We start from the raw sequence: 19,927 nt of genomic DNA, 5'->3' as shown, positions 1-19,927 counted from the left end.
TCTGGCATATCGAATGCGTCACGGGGAGCTTGCCAGGCTCTGCCATGCGGGCGAGATACCCTCCGTAGCTTGCCGGGCTCTCTGAGAGGGGCGGAGGAATCGAACTTGGGTCGGCCATGTTGGCTGTGTGCAAGGCAAACGCCCTACTGCTGTGCTATCGCTCCGGGCCCCGATGTGATGTGAGGGCAATCTGGCTGCGACATCTGTCACCCCATTGATTGCCAGGGTTGATTCGGCTGATCTGGCTGGCTAGGTGGGTGTCCCCTTCCTCCCTCACCGCTCCATGTGCGTCCCTCCCGAAGCTGCGCGCTCGGTCGAAGAGAAGGGCCTTCCCTGAATAGAGACAGACCGGTCTTCGGTCGAGAGTATACCAGTAGCTGTGCTCCCCTGCTAGAACCTCCAAACAAGATATGACCCAACAAGCAAAAAAAGATAAAGGTTTACACACAATACTAAGAAGCTTAAGAAGTTAAATTTCAAGTAGATGGTTCTGAGTTTCTACTAACTGTTCAGGACTCTCTTTTTACCATATACATCATTCATCCTGTCACTTGTTGGCCAACCCAGTGTACTATAACCTGAATCCTGTCCCTCATCCAGTTACGATGATCTGATCTTGTCCTCATACATTTCTCTATCCAGTGTACACATTCCTAGTCTGAAATCTTGCCACTGAGCTTCATTTAGGACTGTACTTAAGCCATTCCTTATCATCCCAGTTTTCTTTTGTCTCTGGGCATGGCCATATGCATGTGGGCAATATCACTGTATTATTTACCTGTTGCTAGGCCTCTTTTAGACTGTACCCCAGTGTTTTCCTGATGATTTCATTTTTAATAGCCTCTGTTCCTGTATTCAGCCATGTGCTTGTGGACAAAATCCATGTTGTCTTACTATCTGCCTGTGCATAATAGCATTGCCTCATTCTGACTTCTGCCCAAATATATTCCTACCTCATTCTGCCTTCTATCTGATCATATGAGCCATACCTAATATTCCCATCTCTCTGGGCATTGATGAGTATAGGAAGATAGAAAGAACTTGGCTGGAGGTTTCCTTTTATCTGTTGTCATCTTCCACCCCCAACAATTCCATTATTTACTTTGGTTGGATGCATTTTCAGGTGTGTGATATTTAAAGTGATCAACTAAATGAACTAGTTTGTTTAGTATTCCACCCTTCCACTCTTCCACTCTAATTGTATCAATACAATGGAAATTCAGTGTGTTTTCATGTAATGTTTTCACAGATATATTTGCATAATCATAAAAGACCCACTGGAAAAATACATTGTTTTCACAATATGAAAACACATTGTCTTCATAAATATGAATTACAAATTGCAGACATTCATATTTTAAGTGAAGTATGTGAGGGCACTGTTTTAGGAAAGTAACTAACACAATTCTAATCATGTAACTATATGTAGACTTGAATCTCTCCTATATGCAGTGTTTTATTCATTATTTAATACTTTTTCTCATATAATTTCTTTCATTTACTGTATATATTACTATATATGTATATATTATTTTATATATCCTTTCTGCATGCTGAAGATACAGTGAGGATTAAAAATATTTATTTATTTTCAATGTCTTTAGAATGTTTCTTTGTAAAGGATAGAAACAATTCAATAAACAAGTATGTTATAAGCTAAGAAATATGAAATAAGAGAAGGAGAAATCCAGGACATTCAACCAACATAAAGTTGGATAAAGAGAAGTTAAAGACAAATGAATATTTGCTGTTGCCGTTGCTATCGCTGTTATTGGTCTTGTTCCTGTCATTGTTTGCAAGTAAAAAATAACCTAATACTTGAGGGATGTATAACAGTTAATAGAAGTCAGAGGAGCAGCAGGGTTTCATAGAGAATATATAAAGTCAGAGACATAAAGATAAGAGAACACCAACACATCAGAGTGTGAATATTTGGCATTCTGGTGATATATGATGGAAAAAACCAAACCTTGCCTTATTATACTCAACTGATGGTGAGTAAAATCTATTCACCTTGGTTATTTCAACATTTTAGAGTTCTATGTCCAATACACTTCAGGGGAAAATATTTATTATTTATATGTAATGTGCTGATAATACCTACAAGTGTTATGTTATCTATTATAAAAATTGTTTCCAAGAGCTAACTACTAAAAATTGTCATTTTGAAGCAATGTAAGATAGACTTATTCAATATACACTATAGATTTCTTGTTTCTTGACATGAATAATTTATTTTTTATTTTTTATTTTATTTTATTTTTTTCTTTTTGCTTTTTGGGTTACACCTGGCAATGCACACCACTGTGTACTCCTGGCTCTGTACTCAGGAATTTCGCCGGGTCGTGCTCAGGGGACCATATGGGATGCTGGGAATCAAACCCGGGTCGACCACATGCAAGGCAAATGCCCTACCCGCTGTGCTATTGCTCCAGTCCCAACATCAATAATTTTAAGAATATCACTGATACAGAAGGAGTGGAAGGTTGTAACACCAATGAATTTTATTGGTAACTTTAAATATTTCCTAGAGAACAGGTGGCACCCATCAGACAGGTAGCACTGTAGCTTGTCCTCCCATTGTTCATCGATTTGCTCAGGCAGGCGCCAGTAATGTCTCCATTATGAGACTTGTTGTTACTGTTTTTGGCATATCTAATACGCCACAGGGAGCTTGCCAGGCTCTGCCATACAGGTGGGATACTCTCGGTAGCTTTCCGGGTTCTCCGAGAGGGATAAGATTGGCTACCTAGCCAATCAAAACAGATAATGGGATAGCTTGGGGTGGGATATGGCAGCAGAAAAGGAGGTTCTCAGCCCCACTCTCTCTTTCTCCAGACCAACTCTCTCTTTAGACCCACTCTCTCTCCAGACTCACTCTCTCTTCTGACACACTCTCTCAGGACTCTCTCTCTCTCTCGACACGCTCAGCTCAGATTCACTCTATATTTGAACCTGCCAAGCGGACTTCAGGATTAAGTAGGGCTCCCTGGCTTGGACAGATGTCTGAGTACAGGTAGGCCTCATAGGCCAAATAGAGCAGAATACGGGCAAGGAACAGATGTCAGAAATGCTCATATTCAAGCAGGCCTTGAGGGTCCAGGAAGGAACAAATATCAAGTACATGAGGCTGTGACTGGAGACCATGAAAACCGAGAATCGACGACAGGAACTGCCTGAGTACAATTGAGAGGCACACCTTCAGGTACAGAGCACATAGATCTCACCCACGTGTACAAAGTATACATGAGAAAGTGCACATGGAATAGAGAGTGATGCAGGGAAAGGACCTGGCCATCATTCACTTGAGGCAAGAGAGTGCATGAGATGAGACAAGGAGGTCATACACCAGACATGGCAATGGTAGGGACAGGACAAGTAAAGTCATTCAGGGGTAAAAGAGTAGCCTGGACATTTGGGAAGGAACCCAAACCCATCTACTTTAAAATAATCTCAGCTTCTTAACCTTCAAAGTTTTGTATGCAAATATTTGATATAATTCTCAAGAACACACCAGCACAGGATAATATACTTCTTGCCATAACAAAACTTTAATACCTTCGCTTTTCTTTATATGCAATTTAGTACATTCTTATTTTGCCAAGTGAAATGTTAAATACAGGGAGATGGTGAGGGGGTGGTGCTTGGTAATGCCTCAACATACATTGTCTGAAACATAAACTAACCCAAAGGCAGGAAGACCTTGACACAAAATACCTTGCTAAAGACAAAGAAAACCATTGAAATGCAGATTTCAAGGCCAGGTACAAAGATGGTTTTCTGAAAGAGGAGCTGTCTGAAAACACTGGGAGGAATTTTTCCAGATTCTGGCTATTGTAAATAGTGCTGCAATAAACATACAAGTGCAGATATCATTTCTATTGTAATTTTTTGTATCTCTTGGATATAGTCGCAGAAGTGGTATTGCTGGGTCAAATGGGAGCTCAATTTCTAGTTTTTGTGCCTGCCACAGAGGCAGAGGGGCAAGGGGATAGGATAGGGGTGGCTAGAGGGATACCAGGAATACTGGTGGTGAAGACTGTGCGCTGGTGGAGAGATGGGTACTCGATCATTGTATGACTGAAATGTAATCACGTACGTTTGTAAGTCTGTAACTGTATCTTGTAGTGATTCATTTAAAAAGAAATAAAGAAAAGAAAAAAAATAAATTTAAAAAAAGTAAAAAGAAAGGGGTTGGAGCAATAGCAGAGTGGGTAGGGCATTTGCCTTGCATGTGGCCAACCTGTGCAACCCAGGTTTGATTTCTTCGGCCCTCTCGGAGAGCTCGGAAAGCTACCGAGAGTATCTCGCCCACACGACAAAGCCTAGCAAGCTACCGGTGACATATTCAATATGCCAAGCACAGTAATAAGTGCCATGATGGAGATGTTACTGGACCCGCTAGAGCAAATCGATGAACAATGGGAGGAGAGTGACAGTGACAGTGTAAAAAGAAAGAAATCACTGGGAGGAGAGACTCAACCCCTAGAACAAAAGACATTAAAGAACATCAAAAGAAGATCATCAACTACTCCAAGTTCTCCCCTCCAGCAACCATTCAAGCATTGGAAGAAATTGAGGAAGGTGGCAGCATTTTGGAAAAACTTTATATAAACTTTGCGGAAAAGGCACATAAGTGTTATCAACATCCTCTCTTTTGAGATGTTCAAATTCATATTTTAGGTCACATTTATCTATTCTGGTGAAATAACCTGCATATCTATGCTTATTATGTGTACTTTGCTTTTTCCATTCTGGAAAATCTCAGTTTCTCTTGAACACATATCTAACACATATCTCATTTATTCCCTTTATTTCCCCAATAATGTTTTGCTTCACTATTCATCTCCAGAAATTATTTTCTGTGAGGGAAAGGCAACAGACCCTAAAGATCTGTATAAGATTTAGGAATAACTTTCTTTTCCTCCAAATAACAATTTCTCATAGAGCCTAAGTCTATGACTCCCAGAAAATCTGTTGACAGGGTGTTTCCCCACACTGTGAAGAATGAGTGGAATTCAAGCATGCCTCATGGCTCAAAGGGACAGATCTGTGTCCCTGAAATATTTCATAAAGATTTTCATAAGTCTTAAATTTCTGAGGCAGTTCTCCAGGTGATTGAGAAGAGTGAAGAAGGAAATGGTAGATTTCCTTCTGAAAGCTGCTACCTCTCCTCTGCACTTAACACAAACCACCCTGTCAATTTTATTATTCAACTGGTAAGTCAACACCCACTGCCAAAATAGAAGCAAACTAACACATGCTTTCAACTTAACTTACATTGGAATATTTCCTTGGTATGACAAAAAAAGGAATACATTAATTACCTTTCATTCTGAAATTGTCAGACAAAATATTATGAGGTGGAAATTTTGATGGACTTCCAAGTATTTCCTTCCTCTATTTGTGTTTCTTTTCTGCCAACAACATTCATTCTACAAGATACTCACGGTCATGTTCACGGTCCTCCAGTTGTTCATCAATTTGCTCGAGCAGGCCCAGTAACGTTTCCATTGTGACACTTGTTACTGTGTTTGGCATATCGAATATGTCACGGGGAGCTTGCCAGGCTCTGCCCGTGCAGGTGAGATACTCTCGGCAGCTTGCCGGGCTCTCTGAGATTGGCGGAGGAATAGAACTCCGGTCGGCCATGTTGGCTGCTTGAAAGGCAAACGCCCTACCGCTGTGCTATCGATCCAGCCCTACAAGATACTAATTTTCCTATATTGGATTTCAAAAATGTATATTTTTGGATTGAAATATCTTAAAATTTTTTTTGCTTTATGCCAGAATAGGACATTTGCCTTGCACACGCACAACCTACCTGGGTTTGATCCCTGGTACCCCATTTTGTTCCTTAGCCCACAGGAGTGAGCCCTGAGAACATAGAGAAGAGTTAATACTGAGTAACAGCAAGTGTGTCCTCCCCAAAAAAAGAGTAAAAATATTTGCCTAATCATAGTTTCCATTCTATCAAAAAAAAGTTGCTATTCTGTCTTTCACTGGACATGCTATTAGAAGAGTTAGATAATATAATTGTTAACATAAAAGTAAATAATGCTTTAAATGCTTTAATTTAAAGCTTCTCATGCTTTAAATGCAATGAATATGAGGGAGGCAGGTAGATAAGTAAGGACTCATGGCGATGGAATTCCTAAAAAGTAATAAAACAACTAGCCCTCAGGCTGTCAGGACTAACCTTGTGGACACAGGGACAAAGGCCTAATAAAACCTTTACCTGGCACCACTACAGACCCAGAGAAGGCTGGACCCGGACTCAGAGAAGCCCCAACTGGAACACAGGCCTATAAAGGAATTTAAATTAAGATCATCAACTGCTCCCAACTGTACCCCCTTGACAATCATCCTAGCAATAGACTCTTACCTATGTTTAAAGCCCCAAGGGGGAACAGCTTGAGAGAAACTCTATAAAAGCCAATGTGAACAAAGCAAATGCACCCAAGCCCATGTGCTAAACATGCCTATGTGTTGTGGTCTAGTGCATGTGGGCCACATGTGTCACCCACATCTCACCTCTTGAAATGTGTACTTTTATACTTTCCTATCTAATGCTGGGATGTGTACTAGCATTCTCTGTCATTGCAGAAACCCATTCTCTTGAGTACCATACTTTCTCTCTCTTTATCTCTGTCCCTTGACTTTTTAAAAAACTCCAAATAAAATCTGTTTATACTTCACTCTAATCTGCTCCTGAAATTATTTTCTGTGAGAAAGGTGGATAATCCAAAAGGCCTGGGTCAGGTCTAGGACTGACTTTTCTTTCCTAAAAGAACAATTTGACACTCCAGCCTCGGTCCACAGCTCCTGGAGAAATCAGAAATTAACCCCCTGCCTTGCAGAACAAGTGGATGCCAGGTGTGGCTTGACAGCTATCTAGTGTGGCTGGAGAGTCTTAAGGCTGTGTTGTGCTGAAGATCATTTGAGATTTTTTCAGTCTTAGAGTTCCCAGCTGTCCCCTTGGTGGCAAAGGTGGATTGAGAGAAAGAGTCAGATCCCCTTCTTGAGGATGCTATCTCTCTCTTCTTTGCTTTCCGTAATTCACCCAGAGACCCGCTGGCATCACATTCATTGAGAGGAACTAATGGTGGGCTAGTTTTAGGAAGGGGTACTAAAGATAAATTTAAAATAGTTACTAAAGCACCATGCTTTTCAAAATTGTTCACGATCACGATCCTCCCATTGTTCATCGATTTGCTCTAGCGGGCCCAGTAACGTCTCCATCATGAGACTTGTTGTTACTGTGTTTGGCATATCGAATACGTCATGGGGAGCTTGCCAGGCTCTGCCATGTGGGCGAGATACTCTTGGTAGCTTGCTGGGCTCTCCGAGAGGGGCAGAGGAATCGAACTCAGGTCGGCCATGCTGGCCACTTGTAAGGCAAACGCCCTACCGCTGTGCTAGTACACTATAATACAATTTCTTAACACCAGTCCCATTACTGGTGTCAACTTCCCTCCAGTGTCTCCAGTTTCCCTAATACCCCCAGCTGGCCTCCTTCATAGCCACATTTTTTAGTTTGTTTGTTGTAATTTGGATCTCAATATTTCAGTTTTGCTAGTTCTGTGGTTCAGATATTTAATACATGCTTTTTTCAGTAGGGACTGGGTCAGACATTTTCTGCTTATTTCTGCCACTACATTACAGTGGATTGGGCATTTGCCTTGCATGCAGCCAACCTGGGTTCAATGACGACCACTTTTATGGTTCCCTGGGCCTGCCTGAAGTAATCCCTGAGCACAGAGCCAGGAGTAAGCCCTTATCAATGCTGGGTATGGTTCAAAAACCAATATAATAATATTTTTTTAATTTTTTAAGGCTGGAGAGATAGCCCAGCGGGTAGGGCGTTTGCCATGCGCACAGCCAACCTTGCTTCGATTCCTCCATTCCTCTCGGAGAACCCCGCAAGATACTGTGAGTATCCCGCCCACCTTATGATGTATTCCATATGCCAAAAACAGTAACAACAAGTCTCACAATAGAGATGTTACTGGTGCTTGCTCAAGCAAATCAATGAACAACAGGAGGACAGTGCTACAGTGCTATTTTTTTTAAATTTTAAATGTAATTAAGACATCACTTTTGGTCCAGACACAGAGAATGCACACAGAAGAATTTTTTAAGTGGCTTGTTTCTGTTTCAGGCCATCCTTGATGATCCCAAACAAGGGAATAGAGTGGCCTTTTATTTAAATACAGTTTCTGTTTCCTCATCCTGGCTACCTGGTTCCAGACATGTAAAACATTGTATGCATTAAAAGTTACATTAAGGGAGGTTAGAAGGTACAGGAGGAGCAAATAAGAGAATATTTACATAGGGTTATACAATCAGCAATAATAGTTAATGTGTAGCATTGAGGCCTTGGTAATCTCTAGTCTATTACTACCTGATTACACATTTATAGCCCTCATTGTCTAAACAAAGCTAAACTCGTTCTGTTCAGAGAACTATTCAGTCATTGGGGCTTTTATTAATGTGACAATTTCCCACACAGTAGAGATACCAAGACTCACCCTTAACTGAATTGGGAAGAGGGAAGTATTAAGTACTTCTGATTTAATATTGCTTAGTCTCCTATTTTTTTCTTTATTTCAACACTGTGGCTTGCAAAGTTGTTCATAATACAGTTATGATGGTGATTCAAAGTTCCAACAGCAATCCCAGCATCAGATTGACCTTCCCTCTAATATTATATGCATTTTCCCATCATCTCTCAAGCCTGCCCCTTTAGCAGCCACAAAGTAAGGTAAAGGTAAAGGTAAAGGCCCTCCCGTTGATCGTCGATTTGCTCGAGCGGGCCCAGTAACGTCTCCATTGGAGACTTTGTTGTTACTGTGTCTGGCATATCGAATACTCTCGGTAGCTTGCCGGGGTCTCCGAGAGGGGCGGAGGAATCGAACTCGGGTCGGCCATGTTGGCCGCTTGTAAGGCGAACGCCCTACCCGCTGTGCTATCGCTCCAGCTCCCAGCCACAAAGTAATTTATTTTATATGGCTAATGGAATTATCATAAATACTTCAGTAAAAGTAAAGGAAAATTTCTGAAAAACATTTTTTGTCACTATGGGATAATTAAGTTTGTCTTAGAATTTACTAAGCTGTTTGTTGCTAATTTAGCATTCTGTTATTATTTCTATTAGTTGAGCTTAGTTGGCGTCTATGTTACTTTTCCATCTAATTCGGTGTACTCCTATTGTGATGTCAGTATTGTAGAATTTGGAAGTGGCAGTATTGATTTGGCAGCAGCTGTGGGATGTTGGAATGGTTTCCAGGACTTCAGAAAGTATGGAGTGTAGGGGAAGGCTGCTAGCTTCCATTCCATGAAGACCACAGAATTCTCAGCCGGAAAATCAATGTACCAGGAGTTTTCATATTTGGTGTCTCACAGATTACTTGTGAATCAGTGGATTTGTCCATACACATAGCTGCAACTGTGAGTGGAGGGTGAGGTTACAGCTGCTAGGGCTTGGACAGGGTGGGGGACTCAGCTAGCACCCCTGCCAAGAGTGCCCCAGAATTTTCAGCTAAGAGACCAATGTACCTATACATTTTAGGGGCTAAATTTGTATCCCTTCTAAGAATTAGTCATGAATCTATGTAGAAAGGCCTGTGGGTGAGTTGACATGGCAGCAGCTGTGGGATGTCTAGGCATTTGGGCACTGTGGTAGGAATCTAGCACTGACCACGACAGGGAGCACTGTTGGGAAGCAAAGCATCCCCTAATGTCTTATTTAATCAGACATAATCCTCTGTTTTCTGTTATTAATCAGGCTCCTAAGATTCCATAAAAATTACAAACTATTGGGGGTATGGTGCCGCCAGCATATCAACCTGTATGTGTGGGGCAAGTGCATCAGTAACCTGGTGGTACCTTTAGGCTTCCTGACACCCCAAAATTGCCGCTGTGCCTTTGGCCAGATCCCAATGACTTGGGGCCAAGTTTATCAAGAAATTAAACAGCCAAAATTAGGTACGTGGAAACCATGGCCACAAACCACCTCCTAATTAGCTATACAAGCTTACTTATTGGACTTATCTCAGAGACCCATAGATAAATCTCGAAAGAGACCAAAAGTTAGTTAATCTTGGACCCACACATGGCTGAACAGACTGGGGTAAATCTGAGGGGGGCAGGTTGACCTGTGTCTGCCCAAGCAGAGCGCCCAGAAGCCACTTGTTTCACAATCTAAAATTGCCACCATACTCTAAGCCTGACTCCACCATCTCAGGAGAGACATCAAGATATAATCTACTGAAAATTCGAGTATGTGGGTTTTGTGACTGAAATCTCCGGGCTTTCACGGAGTTGGGGTGGGCTACCTATCCCCACTTCCCAATGCACATGAAAGCACTGGCAGTCAACCTAGGAACCAACTCCAGTGCCACCCTGTACACTCTATTACGGGGAGTGTAATACACTCAAGAGAGTCTACACTCTCTTGCTTCAGAGACTCATAAATAAATCTTAAAAAAGAGCAAAAGCCAGAGACACAACAGCGAGTCCCAGGAGAAAGCACAGAGCTGGAGATCTCTCCAGGCACCATACTGAACCAATTTTACTGGGTCACCTCAGATGGAGCAGGTGCAGTCTCCCCCACCTACTCCAGATGAAATCACAGTGACCAAGAACTTCCACAAGCAAGGCTCAAGTATCCAGTTTCGAGGATGAAATCTTCATGCAATATTGCGGCAGAGGCACCGGGCTGTCCCTCACCGGATTCCTGCCTGCTTGTAGGTTTGACTGTCACCCCCACAACGTGCATCTGGGTGCCATATTAGCACACCAACAGCCCTGGTTCAGAGTTGCCCAATTGAATCCCAAAATGGATTAGTTCCCTCCAGAAAGTTCTCTGGAACTCAACAATCTAGGATTTCAGAAGTGGCTGTCCACAGCCCACAAGATATTTAAAATGAGCAATAGACAATAAATAATCTATCATCTGCCTCTGGCAAGCAGGCTTAAATGGTGGTGGGAAAATTTGAGCAAAACATAATTTCCAAGAGTAGAGAGAGAGTATTGGGGAAATTGCTTGCCATGGAGGCAAGATGAGGACTGGGATGTGGGGTGGAACATAATGGGGACACTGATGGTGGAGAGTGTGCATTGGTGGAGGGATGGGTGTTTGATCAATGTATGGCTGAATCTCGAACATGAAAGCTTTGTAACTTTATCTCAGGTGATTCCATTAAAAAAAAAAAGTAATGAGGAGTACATACCCAATTCAATCAGCTTAATCAATGGCTGAATAAATGGCAATACTCCTACATAAATAGCAACAACAACAAATTACAAACTACAAGACTACTAAATCCTTAAGTACACAAGCATGCTCTTTTATATTTTGTTTTTCTCTTGTTAGTGCAGGTCATTGAGCATCGCTGGTCTTTTTGATAGTTTCTTCTACCTTATCATTGATTAACACAACTGTTGTTGTTTTCATTCTACCTTTGGTCTCTTTATTTTATTTTTAATGTACTGTTGCACTATTATTTTTGTATAAAATTTCATCATATTTTCTGTGTCCCGGGTGATATTTTTTCATTGAGCTCCACATTGCTGTAAGCATCATTTATGATTTGAAGTCTTCTTCAAGTAGTTTACATGTTTTTTGTATTAGGTATTCTTCCCACGCTTTAGTCTTGATATATCAGTGTAAATCAGTTCCTCCGTATCATTTTGTCTGGCATTCTAGGTACCCTAATATGGTTCAGGTGTTTGTGTTCAAGAAGGTACCTGTAACAATAAGCCTCTCCCTGACAGTGACAGTGATATTATAAATCATATAGGCCTTAACACAACTAGTGTTTCTTATTGAGTATTTGTCGACAGTGTCACCAATGTTTGTCAGACGTTATAAATGACTTGAGTTCCTGGTTTTAGATGCTTTAAATGGAGAGAAGAAGCGGAAAGATAGGTAAGCAGGTAAGGTGCCTGATTGCACATCTTCAATGAGGGTTTAATCCCCAGCATCCCATATGGTCTCCAGAGGACCACCAGAAATAATTCTTGAGTGCAGAGCTAGGAGTAACTTTTGAGCAGCACCAGGCATGGTCCAAAACCCCAAAACTAAACCAATGGATAAATACCTTATAGGTTTTGTGGTGCTCTAGTATAAACAACTTATTGCTAAAGAACAATTATGAAAGAAAGAAAGTGACCCAATCAAAAGGCTTCTCAAAATAAACAAGAATGAAGAGAACAACTACCAGTACTATGGGACACAGCAAAAAGAGTTCTTAGGAGTTTATATTTATTCAATCAACACCAACAAGAAAGAGTAAACTATAAACTCTTAGTTAGATAAAACTAGAAAAAATTAAAACCAAATAGATGACAGAAGACAAATTTAATACACAAAATACACAAAATCCTTGACATTTCTATACAAAAACTCTTCGGATCTGAAGAAAGATAGAGAATACAATAATCAGGATCAGAGAGATAGTAAAAAAGATGGGGAATTTACCTTACACATGACTGATTGATTTATTTCAATCCTTAATACATGATCCTGAGGACAGAGCAATGAGTAAGCCCTGACCACAACTAGGTGTGGTCTCAAAACAAAACCAAACAACCAACCAAACATAAATGTACTGTCCTCCTGTTGTTCATCAATTTTCTCCAGCAGCCCAATAATGTCTCCATTTTGAAACTTGTTACTATGTTTGGCATATCGAATAAGTCACAAGTAGCTTGCCAGGCTTTGATGTGCGGGAGAGTTACTTTTGGTAGCTTGCCAGGCTCTCTGAAAGGGGCAGAGGAATTGGACCTGGCTTGGGTGGGCTGGCTGCGCAAGGCAAACACTCTACCGCTGTGCTATCACTCCAGCCCATAAATGTACAATCTTCTTCAAAATAGTGACCCCAATATCAACTACCTAGTAAACAAAAAGGGAAGTGTAAGTACTATACATCTTATAAAGATTGCTAAGAGTAATAAAAGAGGGTACTAGAAAACAGCAAGGCATTTCTTGTTCATGTATTGGAAGAATCATTATCAGCTAAATAATTATTCTACTTGATGTCTCATACAGATTCAAAGCAATACTCATAAAAATTCAGTGGAATTATTTAAAGATGTGGAACAAACCCTCCTAAAATTTTATGGAACTATGAAATTCTCAGAATATCCGAAACAGCCCAAAGGAGGGAAAAAGAAGATGGAAGGCATTCTATTTCCTAATCTTAAACAGAGGTATGAAAATCAAAAGTGCATGATGCTGAAATAAAAATAATCCTGAAAGGTTAAAGGTACAGAATTAAGAGTCCTGATTTAGAACCCAGATTTGTGGACAGTTAATGTACAACAAAGGAGCTAAGCATATTTTGTGGAACAAAGGAATGATCTCCAACAAATGGTGGTGGGGAAACTGAAGAGTCACATTTAAAAAAATAAATTAAAATTGTAATCCACACAATTCATAAAGCAAACTAAGAGAAATAAAGGGAATGCCCTGCCACAGAGGCAGGGTAGGGTGTGGGGTACGGGGGGGGGAGGGATACTGGGATCAGTTTTGGTGGAGAATGGGCACTGGTGGAAGGATGGCTATGTAAACACAACAAAGAAGACAACAAAGGGATGGCAGGAGCCTATCTCTCCCGCTGTCCACGTTTCCCCACTCCAGGAAGGTCGATGGCGATGGATAGGCTGGTTGGTCTTAGTAGCAGTTTATTACATGGAAGAAATGTGCATCATGGAGGGCCCAGGATCTCTCAAGCACGTGCTTTCCTGTTCTCTCAGCTTCTGTCCCCATTCTCTCAGATCTCTCTCTTGGTTCTCTCAGCCCCATTTTCCCAGGTTCTCTAAAGCACGTGTTCCTCCCTCCAGAGCCCCGAAAATCTCCTAATATAAATTATGGTACCTCTAAAGGGCACAATAGAGTGATGTCATCAAAAGGAGTTATAGAAAGAACATTGAGGTGGCAAAATATACATTGTTTCTTTACATCTGCAGGCCAGTAATTTTGGCCTCTGGAAAGAAGACACAAAACCAACACTGAAACCTTTAACAAGCACTTGCACAAGCTACAAGCATTTGAATTTGCATCCCAAAGACCAGTCTGCTAGAGCTTGGAATCTACATCCCAAAGACAAGTATCAGAGTTATGAATTCCAAAGACTAGCCTGGCTAGAGCTCAGAATCTACATCCGAAAGATCAGCCTGGCTAGCACCTGAGATTTCTGAGAGAAAAGGAAAACTGCCTCTTACAATATACTGAAATTATTTACTGATGGCAGTTTGAAGGGGAGAATTGTTCAGCCTCATCCAAACTAGTCAGGACACACTGGAAAGCCACTTCTAGGACAAATTCTCATTTAGCAGATCTACTCACCCTAGAATGGAGTCTCCTTGGTGTGTTTCTCCTCTCCTTGTCCGACAAACATATAAGCATACATAATATAAATCATTTTGTATGGACACAGTAAAAAATACTGTAAACTTATATAATTGTTCTCCTAGGGCCATCTCGATCTCAGACTACAGTGCTCAGGCCAGATATCTTTCCTATCCCTAGCAGGGTCCTAGTCTTGTCGTTACTTTTGAATCAAGACAGCATTTGTCTATGATCAAACTCCTAACTTATAGTTAAGAATCGTGGTGCTTTGGACTGGCCCATCTCGATGCCAGGGTAGCACATAGCTTATCTGCTTGCCCTGGTTCCATCTAGTCCCTCGTTGGGACCCTACTTTTGGGGGTGCTAGGAAGTGAGGGCAACTGAGGCTTAAGTTGAGAAAGCAGATGCCCGGAGTGAATAATAATCAAAGTAAATCAAATCTTAGGTTACAAAGCATAATATTAATTTTCTTCCTGTATCTATACAAAAAGTATATTGCATCAAGGTGAACTATTCAAAAGACATAAGGAGAGGAGAAAGGCAATATTAACTTACAAGTTCAGTGTCCTAAAAGGATCTGACCTTACAAATTAACAGATTCTGATTGGAGAAAGCTGATTAATTGGTTGGGGAAGAGAGCATAGAGAAGTGGTTACAGACAAACAAATGAATGGGAGTGACTCAGGAGCACTGTGATGGGTGCAACCTGATAAAACTAAGCTCCTTGTATTCCAACAGATGGGTACTTGATCATTGTATAAATGAAACCCAAGCACAAAAATTTGTAAGTCTACAACTGTACCTCATGGTGTTTCACTAATAAAAATTAAAAAATAAAATAAAATAAAATCACAGTTTCAGACAATGAAAAAATAAAGTCCTTAAGATTAAACCAGAAACTATAAAACTCATTAAATAAAAATTTGGCTGAACATTCCACGATATTGACGTCAGGAGTTTCTTCAATTAGACAGAAAAAGACAACTAAAGTAAAATTAAATAAATAAGTATACATAAAATAAAAAGATGTTTCTGTTGATTGGTATCACTCTGCATACATTTCACTTGATAGCTTGACTTCCCATTAATCGTCAATTTGCTCAAGCGGGCACCAGTAAAATCTCCATTTGTCCCTGTCGCGTGCTAGTGTAGCCCAATGGCGTCTGTTCGTTCTAGAAACACGAAGAGCCTCAAACCGATTGTTCATGGTCTTGATGAAGAAGTCTGACCATCTGGTAGGTGGACAGCCAGGCGGTCTTTTGACATCCCATGGAATCCAGTCCATAACGGCTCTAGTCCAGCGGTCATCTCTAAATCTCATTATGTGACCAGCCCATTTGATTTTTGATGCCTTGGCAAACGAGACAGCGTCCTGGATTCTTGATCAACGTCGGAGCTCAGAACTCCGGATTCTTTCTCTCATTTGAGTGAAACGTGATATTCCAAGCATAGCTCTTTCAATTCCTCTTTGGGAGACCCGAACACCGTTTTCATCCTGTTTGCGTAGGGCCTAGGTCTCTGAGGCATATGTTAATGCAGGAAGAACAGTGGAATCAAAGAGATGAGCCTGGAGCCAGAGGTTCTTTGTCCTCTTAGCTATTTCTTCGATGCTCTTGAAGGCGTTCCAAGCTGCTCTTTTTCTCCTGCGCAGCTCGGGTGCCAGGTCATTCATCATGCTGATTTCTCGATCTAGATATATATAAATATTGCATTCGGAGATGGTTGTTCCTTTGAGAGCGAATGGAGCTTCAGGAACGAGGCTATTTCTCATAAACATTGTCTTTGTAAGCTCCAGCTGTAGTCCGGCCTTTCCACACTCACGGTCAAAGTCGGCCAGCATTTGTGCCGCTTGGCTAATGTTTGGTGTTATTAAAACAATGTCATCAGCAAAGTGGAGGTGGTGTAGTTGCCGACCATCTATCTTCACTCCCATTCCTTCCCATTCCAGTTGTCACATGATGTTCTCGAGGGTGGCACTGAAGAGTTTTGGTGAAATGGTATCACCCTGCTGAACCCCTCTCTTGACATCAATGATTACTTCTTTGTAGAATGGTGAGATCCTGGTAGTGAATCCGTAATAGACCTCACGGAGGATCCTGATGTATTGAGTTTGAATGCCCTGATTGGCTATGACTTCAATGACCGCTTCTGTCTCAACATAATCCAAGACCTTCTTTAAATCAATGGACGTTAGACAGAGCGGCATCTTGAACTCCTGAGAAACCTCAATGAGCTTGGTTATCGTGTGGATATGGTTGATGGTGCTGAATCCTTTGCAGAACCCGGCTTGCTCGCATGGTTGTCCTTCATCTAGTGTTCTGCCAATCCTATTCAGGATGACTCGAGTGAACAACTACATACATTTATAAGTGCATACATTTATATGGAATAAATGTCTTGTACCCTGCTTTAGGAGTTTATTTGTCTGTACTTTAGTGTCTGTATAAGCTTTATTCAATTAGGTTTTAAAGTTTCAGTTATAACTGAAGGTAGATTTTACTTGGTCATCTCAATTTCAAATCTTTATTTATTTGTCCAATATATTTAGTCCATGAATTGTATTTCTTTTCTTATATAAAAGTCCTCAAAATAAAAGCAAGAAAATATGTTTATATTTTAAATAAATAATTTCATATATTTTTCTTAAGCTGGAGCGATAGCACAGCGGTAGGGCGTTTGCCTTGCACGCAGCCAGCATGGCCGACCCGAGTTCGATTCCTTCGCCCCTCTCGGAGAGCCCGGCAAGCTACCGAGAGTATCTCGCCCACACAGCAGAGCCTGGCAAGCTCCCCGTGATGTATTCGATATGCCAAACACAGTAACAACAAAGTCTCCAATGGAGACGTTACTGGGCCTGCTTGAGCAAATCGATGATCAATGGGAGGGCCTTTACTTTACTTTACTTTTCTTAAGCCACAGTATTTCTACAATATTTAGTATAGTTATTTCATGTGGAAACTTTCCATTTAGCTCTAGATGGAAAAGAACGGATACAAAGTTAAATGCACTCTGGAGCAGTAACTGGAAATGTCAGATCTCATGGGATACTGGAGTAGCTGGTCCTTCTAGTGCCCCCACCCCGAAGGGACCCTGAGGTGATATCCATGAACTGCATCCAGCTTCTATTTAAACTCCTTAATGGCCATGATCCAGAGACACAAAAGAATCTCAGAAACAAGCAGCTCACTGCACAGATCTCTCCAGACCCGAATTATTAAAAATTTTAGAGTTCCAGGAGCTCGTGACTGCAAGAGCAGCCACATGACATCATATGCTATTCATAACAAGCAATACAAAATAAATTGTCTAGCATTCCCTTTTCGGCAGCTTTGAGTGGTGGTGGGAAAATTACAAACAATAATGGTTGGACTGATGTCGAAATATTGGATGTAATAAAAGTTGAGAGGATGTATTGTGGAAATTGTCTGCCACACAAGCAGGGGAAGAGTTGGGATGGGGGGACACTGGGGAATTTGGTAGTAGAAAATGCACACTGGTGAAGGGATGGGTGTTTGATCATTGTATGACCAAAACTCAAACATAAAAGCTTTGTAACTGTATCTCACAGTGATTCAATAAAACAAAAATAGTAATAAAAATAAAGTTAAATGCTTTATCCTCTTTTTCCTCTAAAACCAATTAATTATATTTTATATTATTTTGACCATTGTCATAACTTGCAATTTATTAGTTATAGCCTTTTTAGGTACAACTACTCTTCTTAAAGAAAAATATTTCTCCATTCCCATATAACTTATAGGTTCCAATTTCATTTCATACTTTAGGAAAGAAATTTACATCATATTTTTTAGGATTTAATATCAACCTCGTATCTATGAGGATCATCAAAGCAGTGTGAGGTAACTGCCTACCAATTAATCACTTATAGAACAATTATATATGCAAAATGAGCTTTCAACAAAATCAATATACACTGAAGATGCAAACAGAGATGTAGGAAGAAGTAATTATATAAAATCTATATAAAGCAATTACAAAAAACGTCAGTTAATATTATAAAATAATATTCAATATAGTATTTTAAGAAAGAATTGACTGAGGATTATAATTAACACCATTTGTAAGTAATTTTGTATTCAAAGAACAACATTCTATAAAAATAGTTTAATATTAAATAAGGGATCCAACCTGGTACGGAATGCAAAGATTAAATATAGACATTATAATTTTATTTCATTTAAAAATATTCTAATGGGGTTGTTCACTGTTTAAAAATGTAATTGGCCTGACTTCCCGCAACCTATGAATTTTGGAGTATCCGCTGTACCAACCTGTTCCCTAAACAACCCAGAGTCTCATGTCAGATAAGGTTATCTATAAATCCATTCAGCTCTGGGACATCTCAGCCTCCAGACGTTGGGAATCTCTGGCCCTCAACAAATCCTTAAGTATACAAGTCTTTGAAGGCTTCCCTAAATGCAAATGGTTGAATTATTGAGGCCTTAAACCCTGTGTATTCAACTCCAATTAACTTTGGAACACATCTTAAACCTCTGTTTGTAGGATGACTTTGCTTTGTCCTTTCTCCCTTGCCATAAGGAGTTTAGGTTTATCAGGTTACACCCATCACAGTGCTCCCGAGTCACTCCAATTTCTTCGTTTATCTGTAACCACTTCTCTATGCTTTCTTCCCCAACCAGTTAATCAACTTTTCCCCCTAATCAGTATCTGTTCATTTGTAAGGTCAGATCCTTCTAGGACACTGAACTTGTATTGTAAGTTAATACTGCCTTTCTCCTCTCCTTATGTCTTACGAATAGAATAGTTTACTTTCATGCAATGCCCTTTTTGTATAGATACAGGAAGACCGTTAAAATTATGCTTTGTAACTTAAGATTTAATTGGCTCTGAATATTATTCACTCCAGGGCATCTGCTTTATCGACTTAATCCTCACTTGCCCTTAATTCCTAACACCCCAAAAGCAGGGTCCTGACGAGGGACTAAATGGACCCAGGGCAAGCTGTGAGCTACCCTGGCATCGAGATGGGCCAAGACAAAGTGCCATGATTCTTAACTGTATGTTAAGAGTTTGATCATAAGCAAATGCTGTCATGATCCAAAAGTAATGATGAGACTAGGACCTTGCTAGGGATAGGAAAGAATATCTGGCCTGAGCAATGTAGTCTGAGATTGAGATGGCCCTAGGAAAGCAATTCTATAAGTTTAAGGGTCCCTTGGAGGGGAGCGGGTTGAGCTTTCCTCCCCGCCCCGACCAGGGCTCCGGCAGCCGAAGACCTCCAGGACCAGCCACCACCATGCTGAGACCACTCTCCGCACACATGAAGGTACTGGCAGAGGGACAAAGCCACGCGGATTCCGGGGCCGAGATCTCCAAGCCTACTCGAATTGGAGTCGAGCATCCTCCACCCAGATCCTCCAAATTCCAGTAGGCGGGGGTCACACCCACCACCTGGCCCCCTGGCGCCGTGTAATCCCATCAACGGCCAAGACTCAGAGACTATAAAATTCAGCTCCCGGAACCGTGCGGCCGCATTCGCGGCCGCACGACATCTTATCAGGACATCTTTTTATGATATCTTATTATCTC

The sequence above is a fragment of the Sorex fumeus genome, unplaced genomic scaffold, assembly GCF_029834395.1.
Source record: "Sorex fumeus unplaced genomic scaffold, SorFum_2.1 ptg000050l, whole genome shotgun sequence".
Taxonomy (NCBI): domain Eukaryota; kingdom Metazoa; phylum Chordata; class Mammalia; order Eulipotyphla; family Soricidae; genus Sorex; species Sorex fumeus.
The sequence above is the reverse complement of the archived record's forward strand: the minus strand, read 5'-3'. Positions refer to the sequence as shown.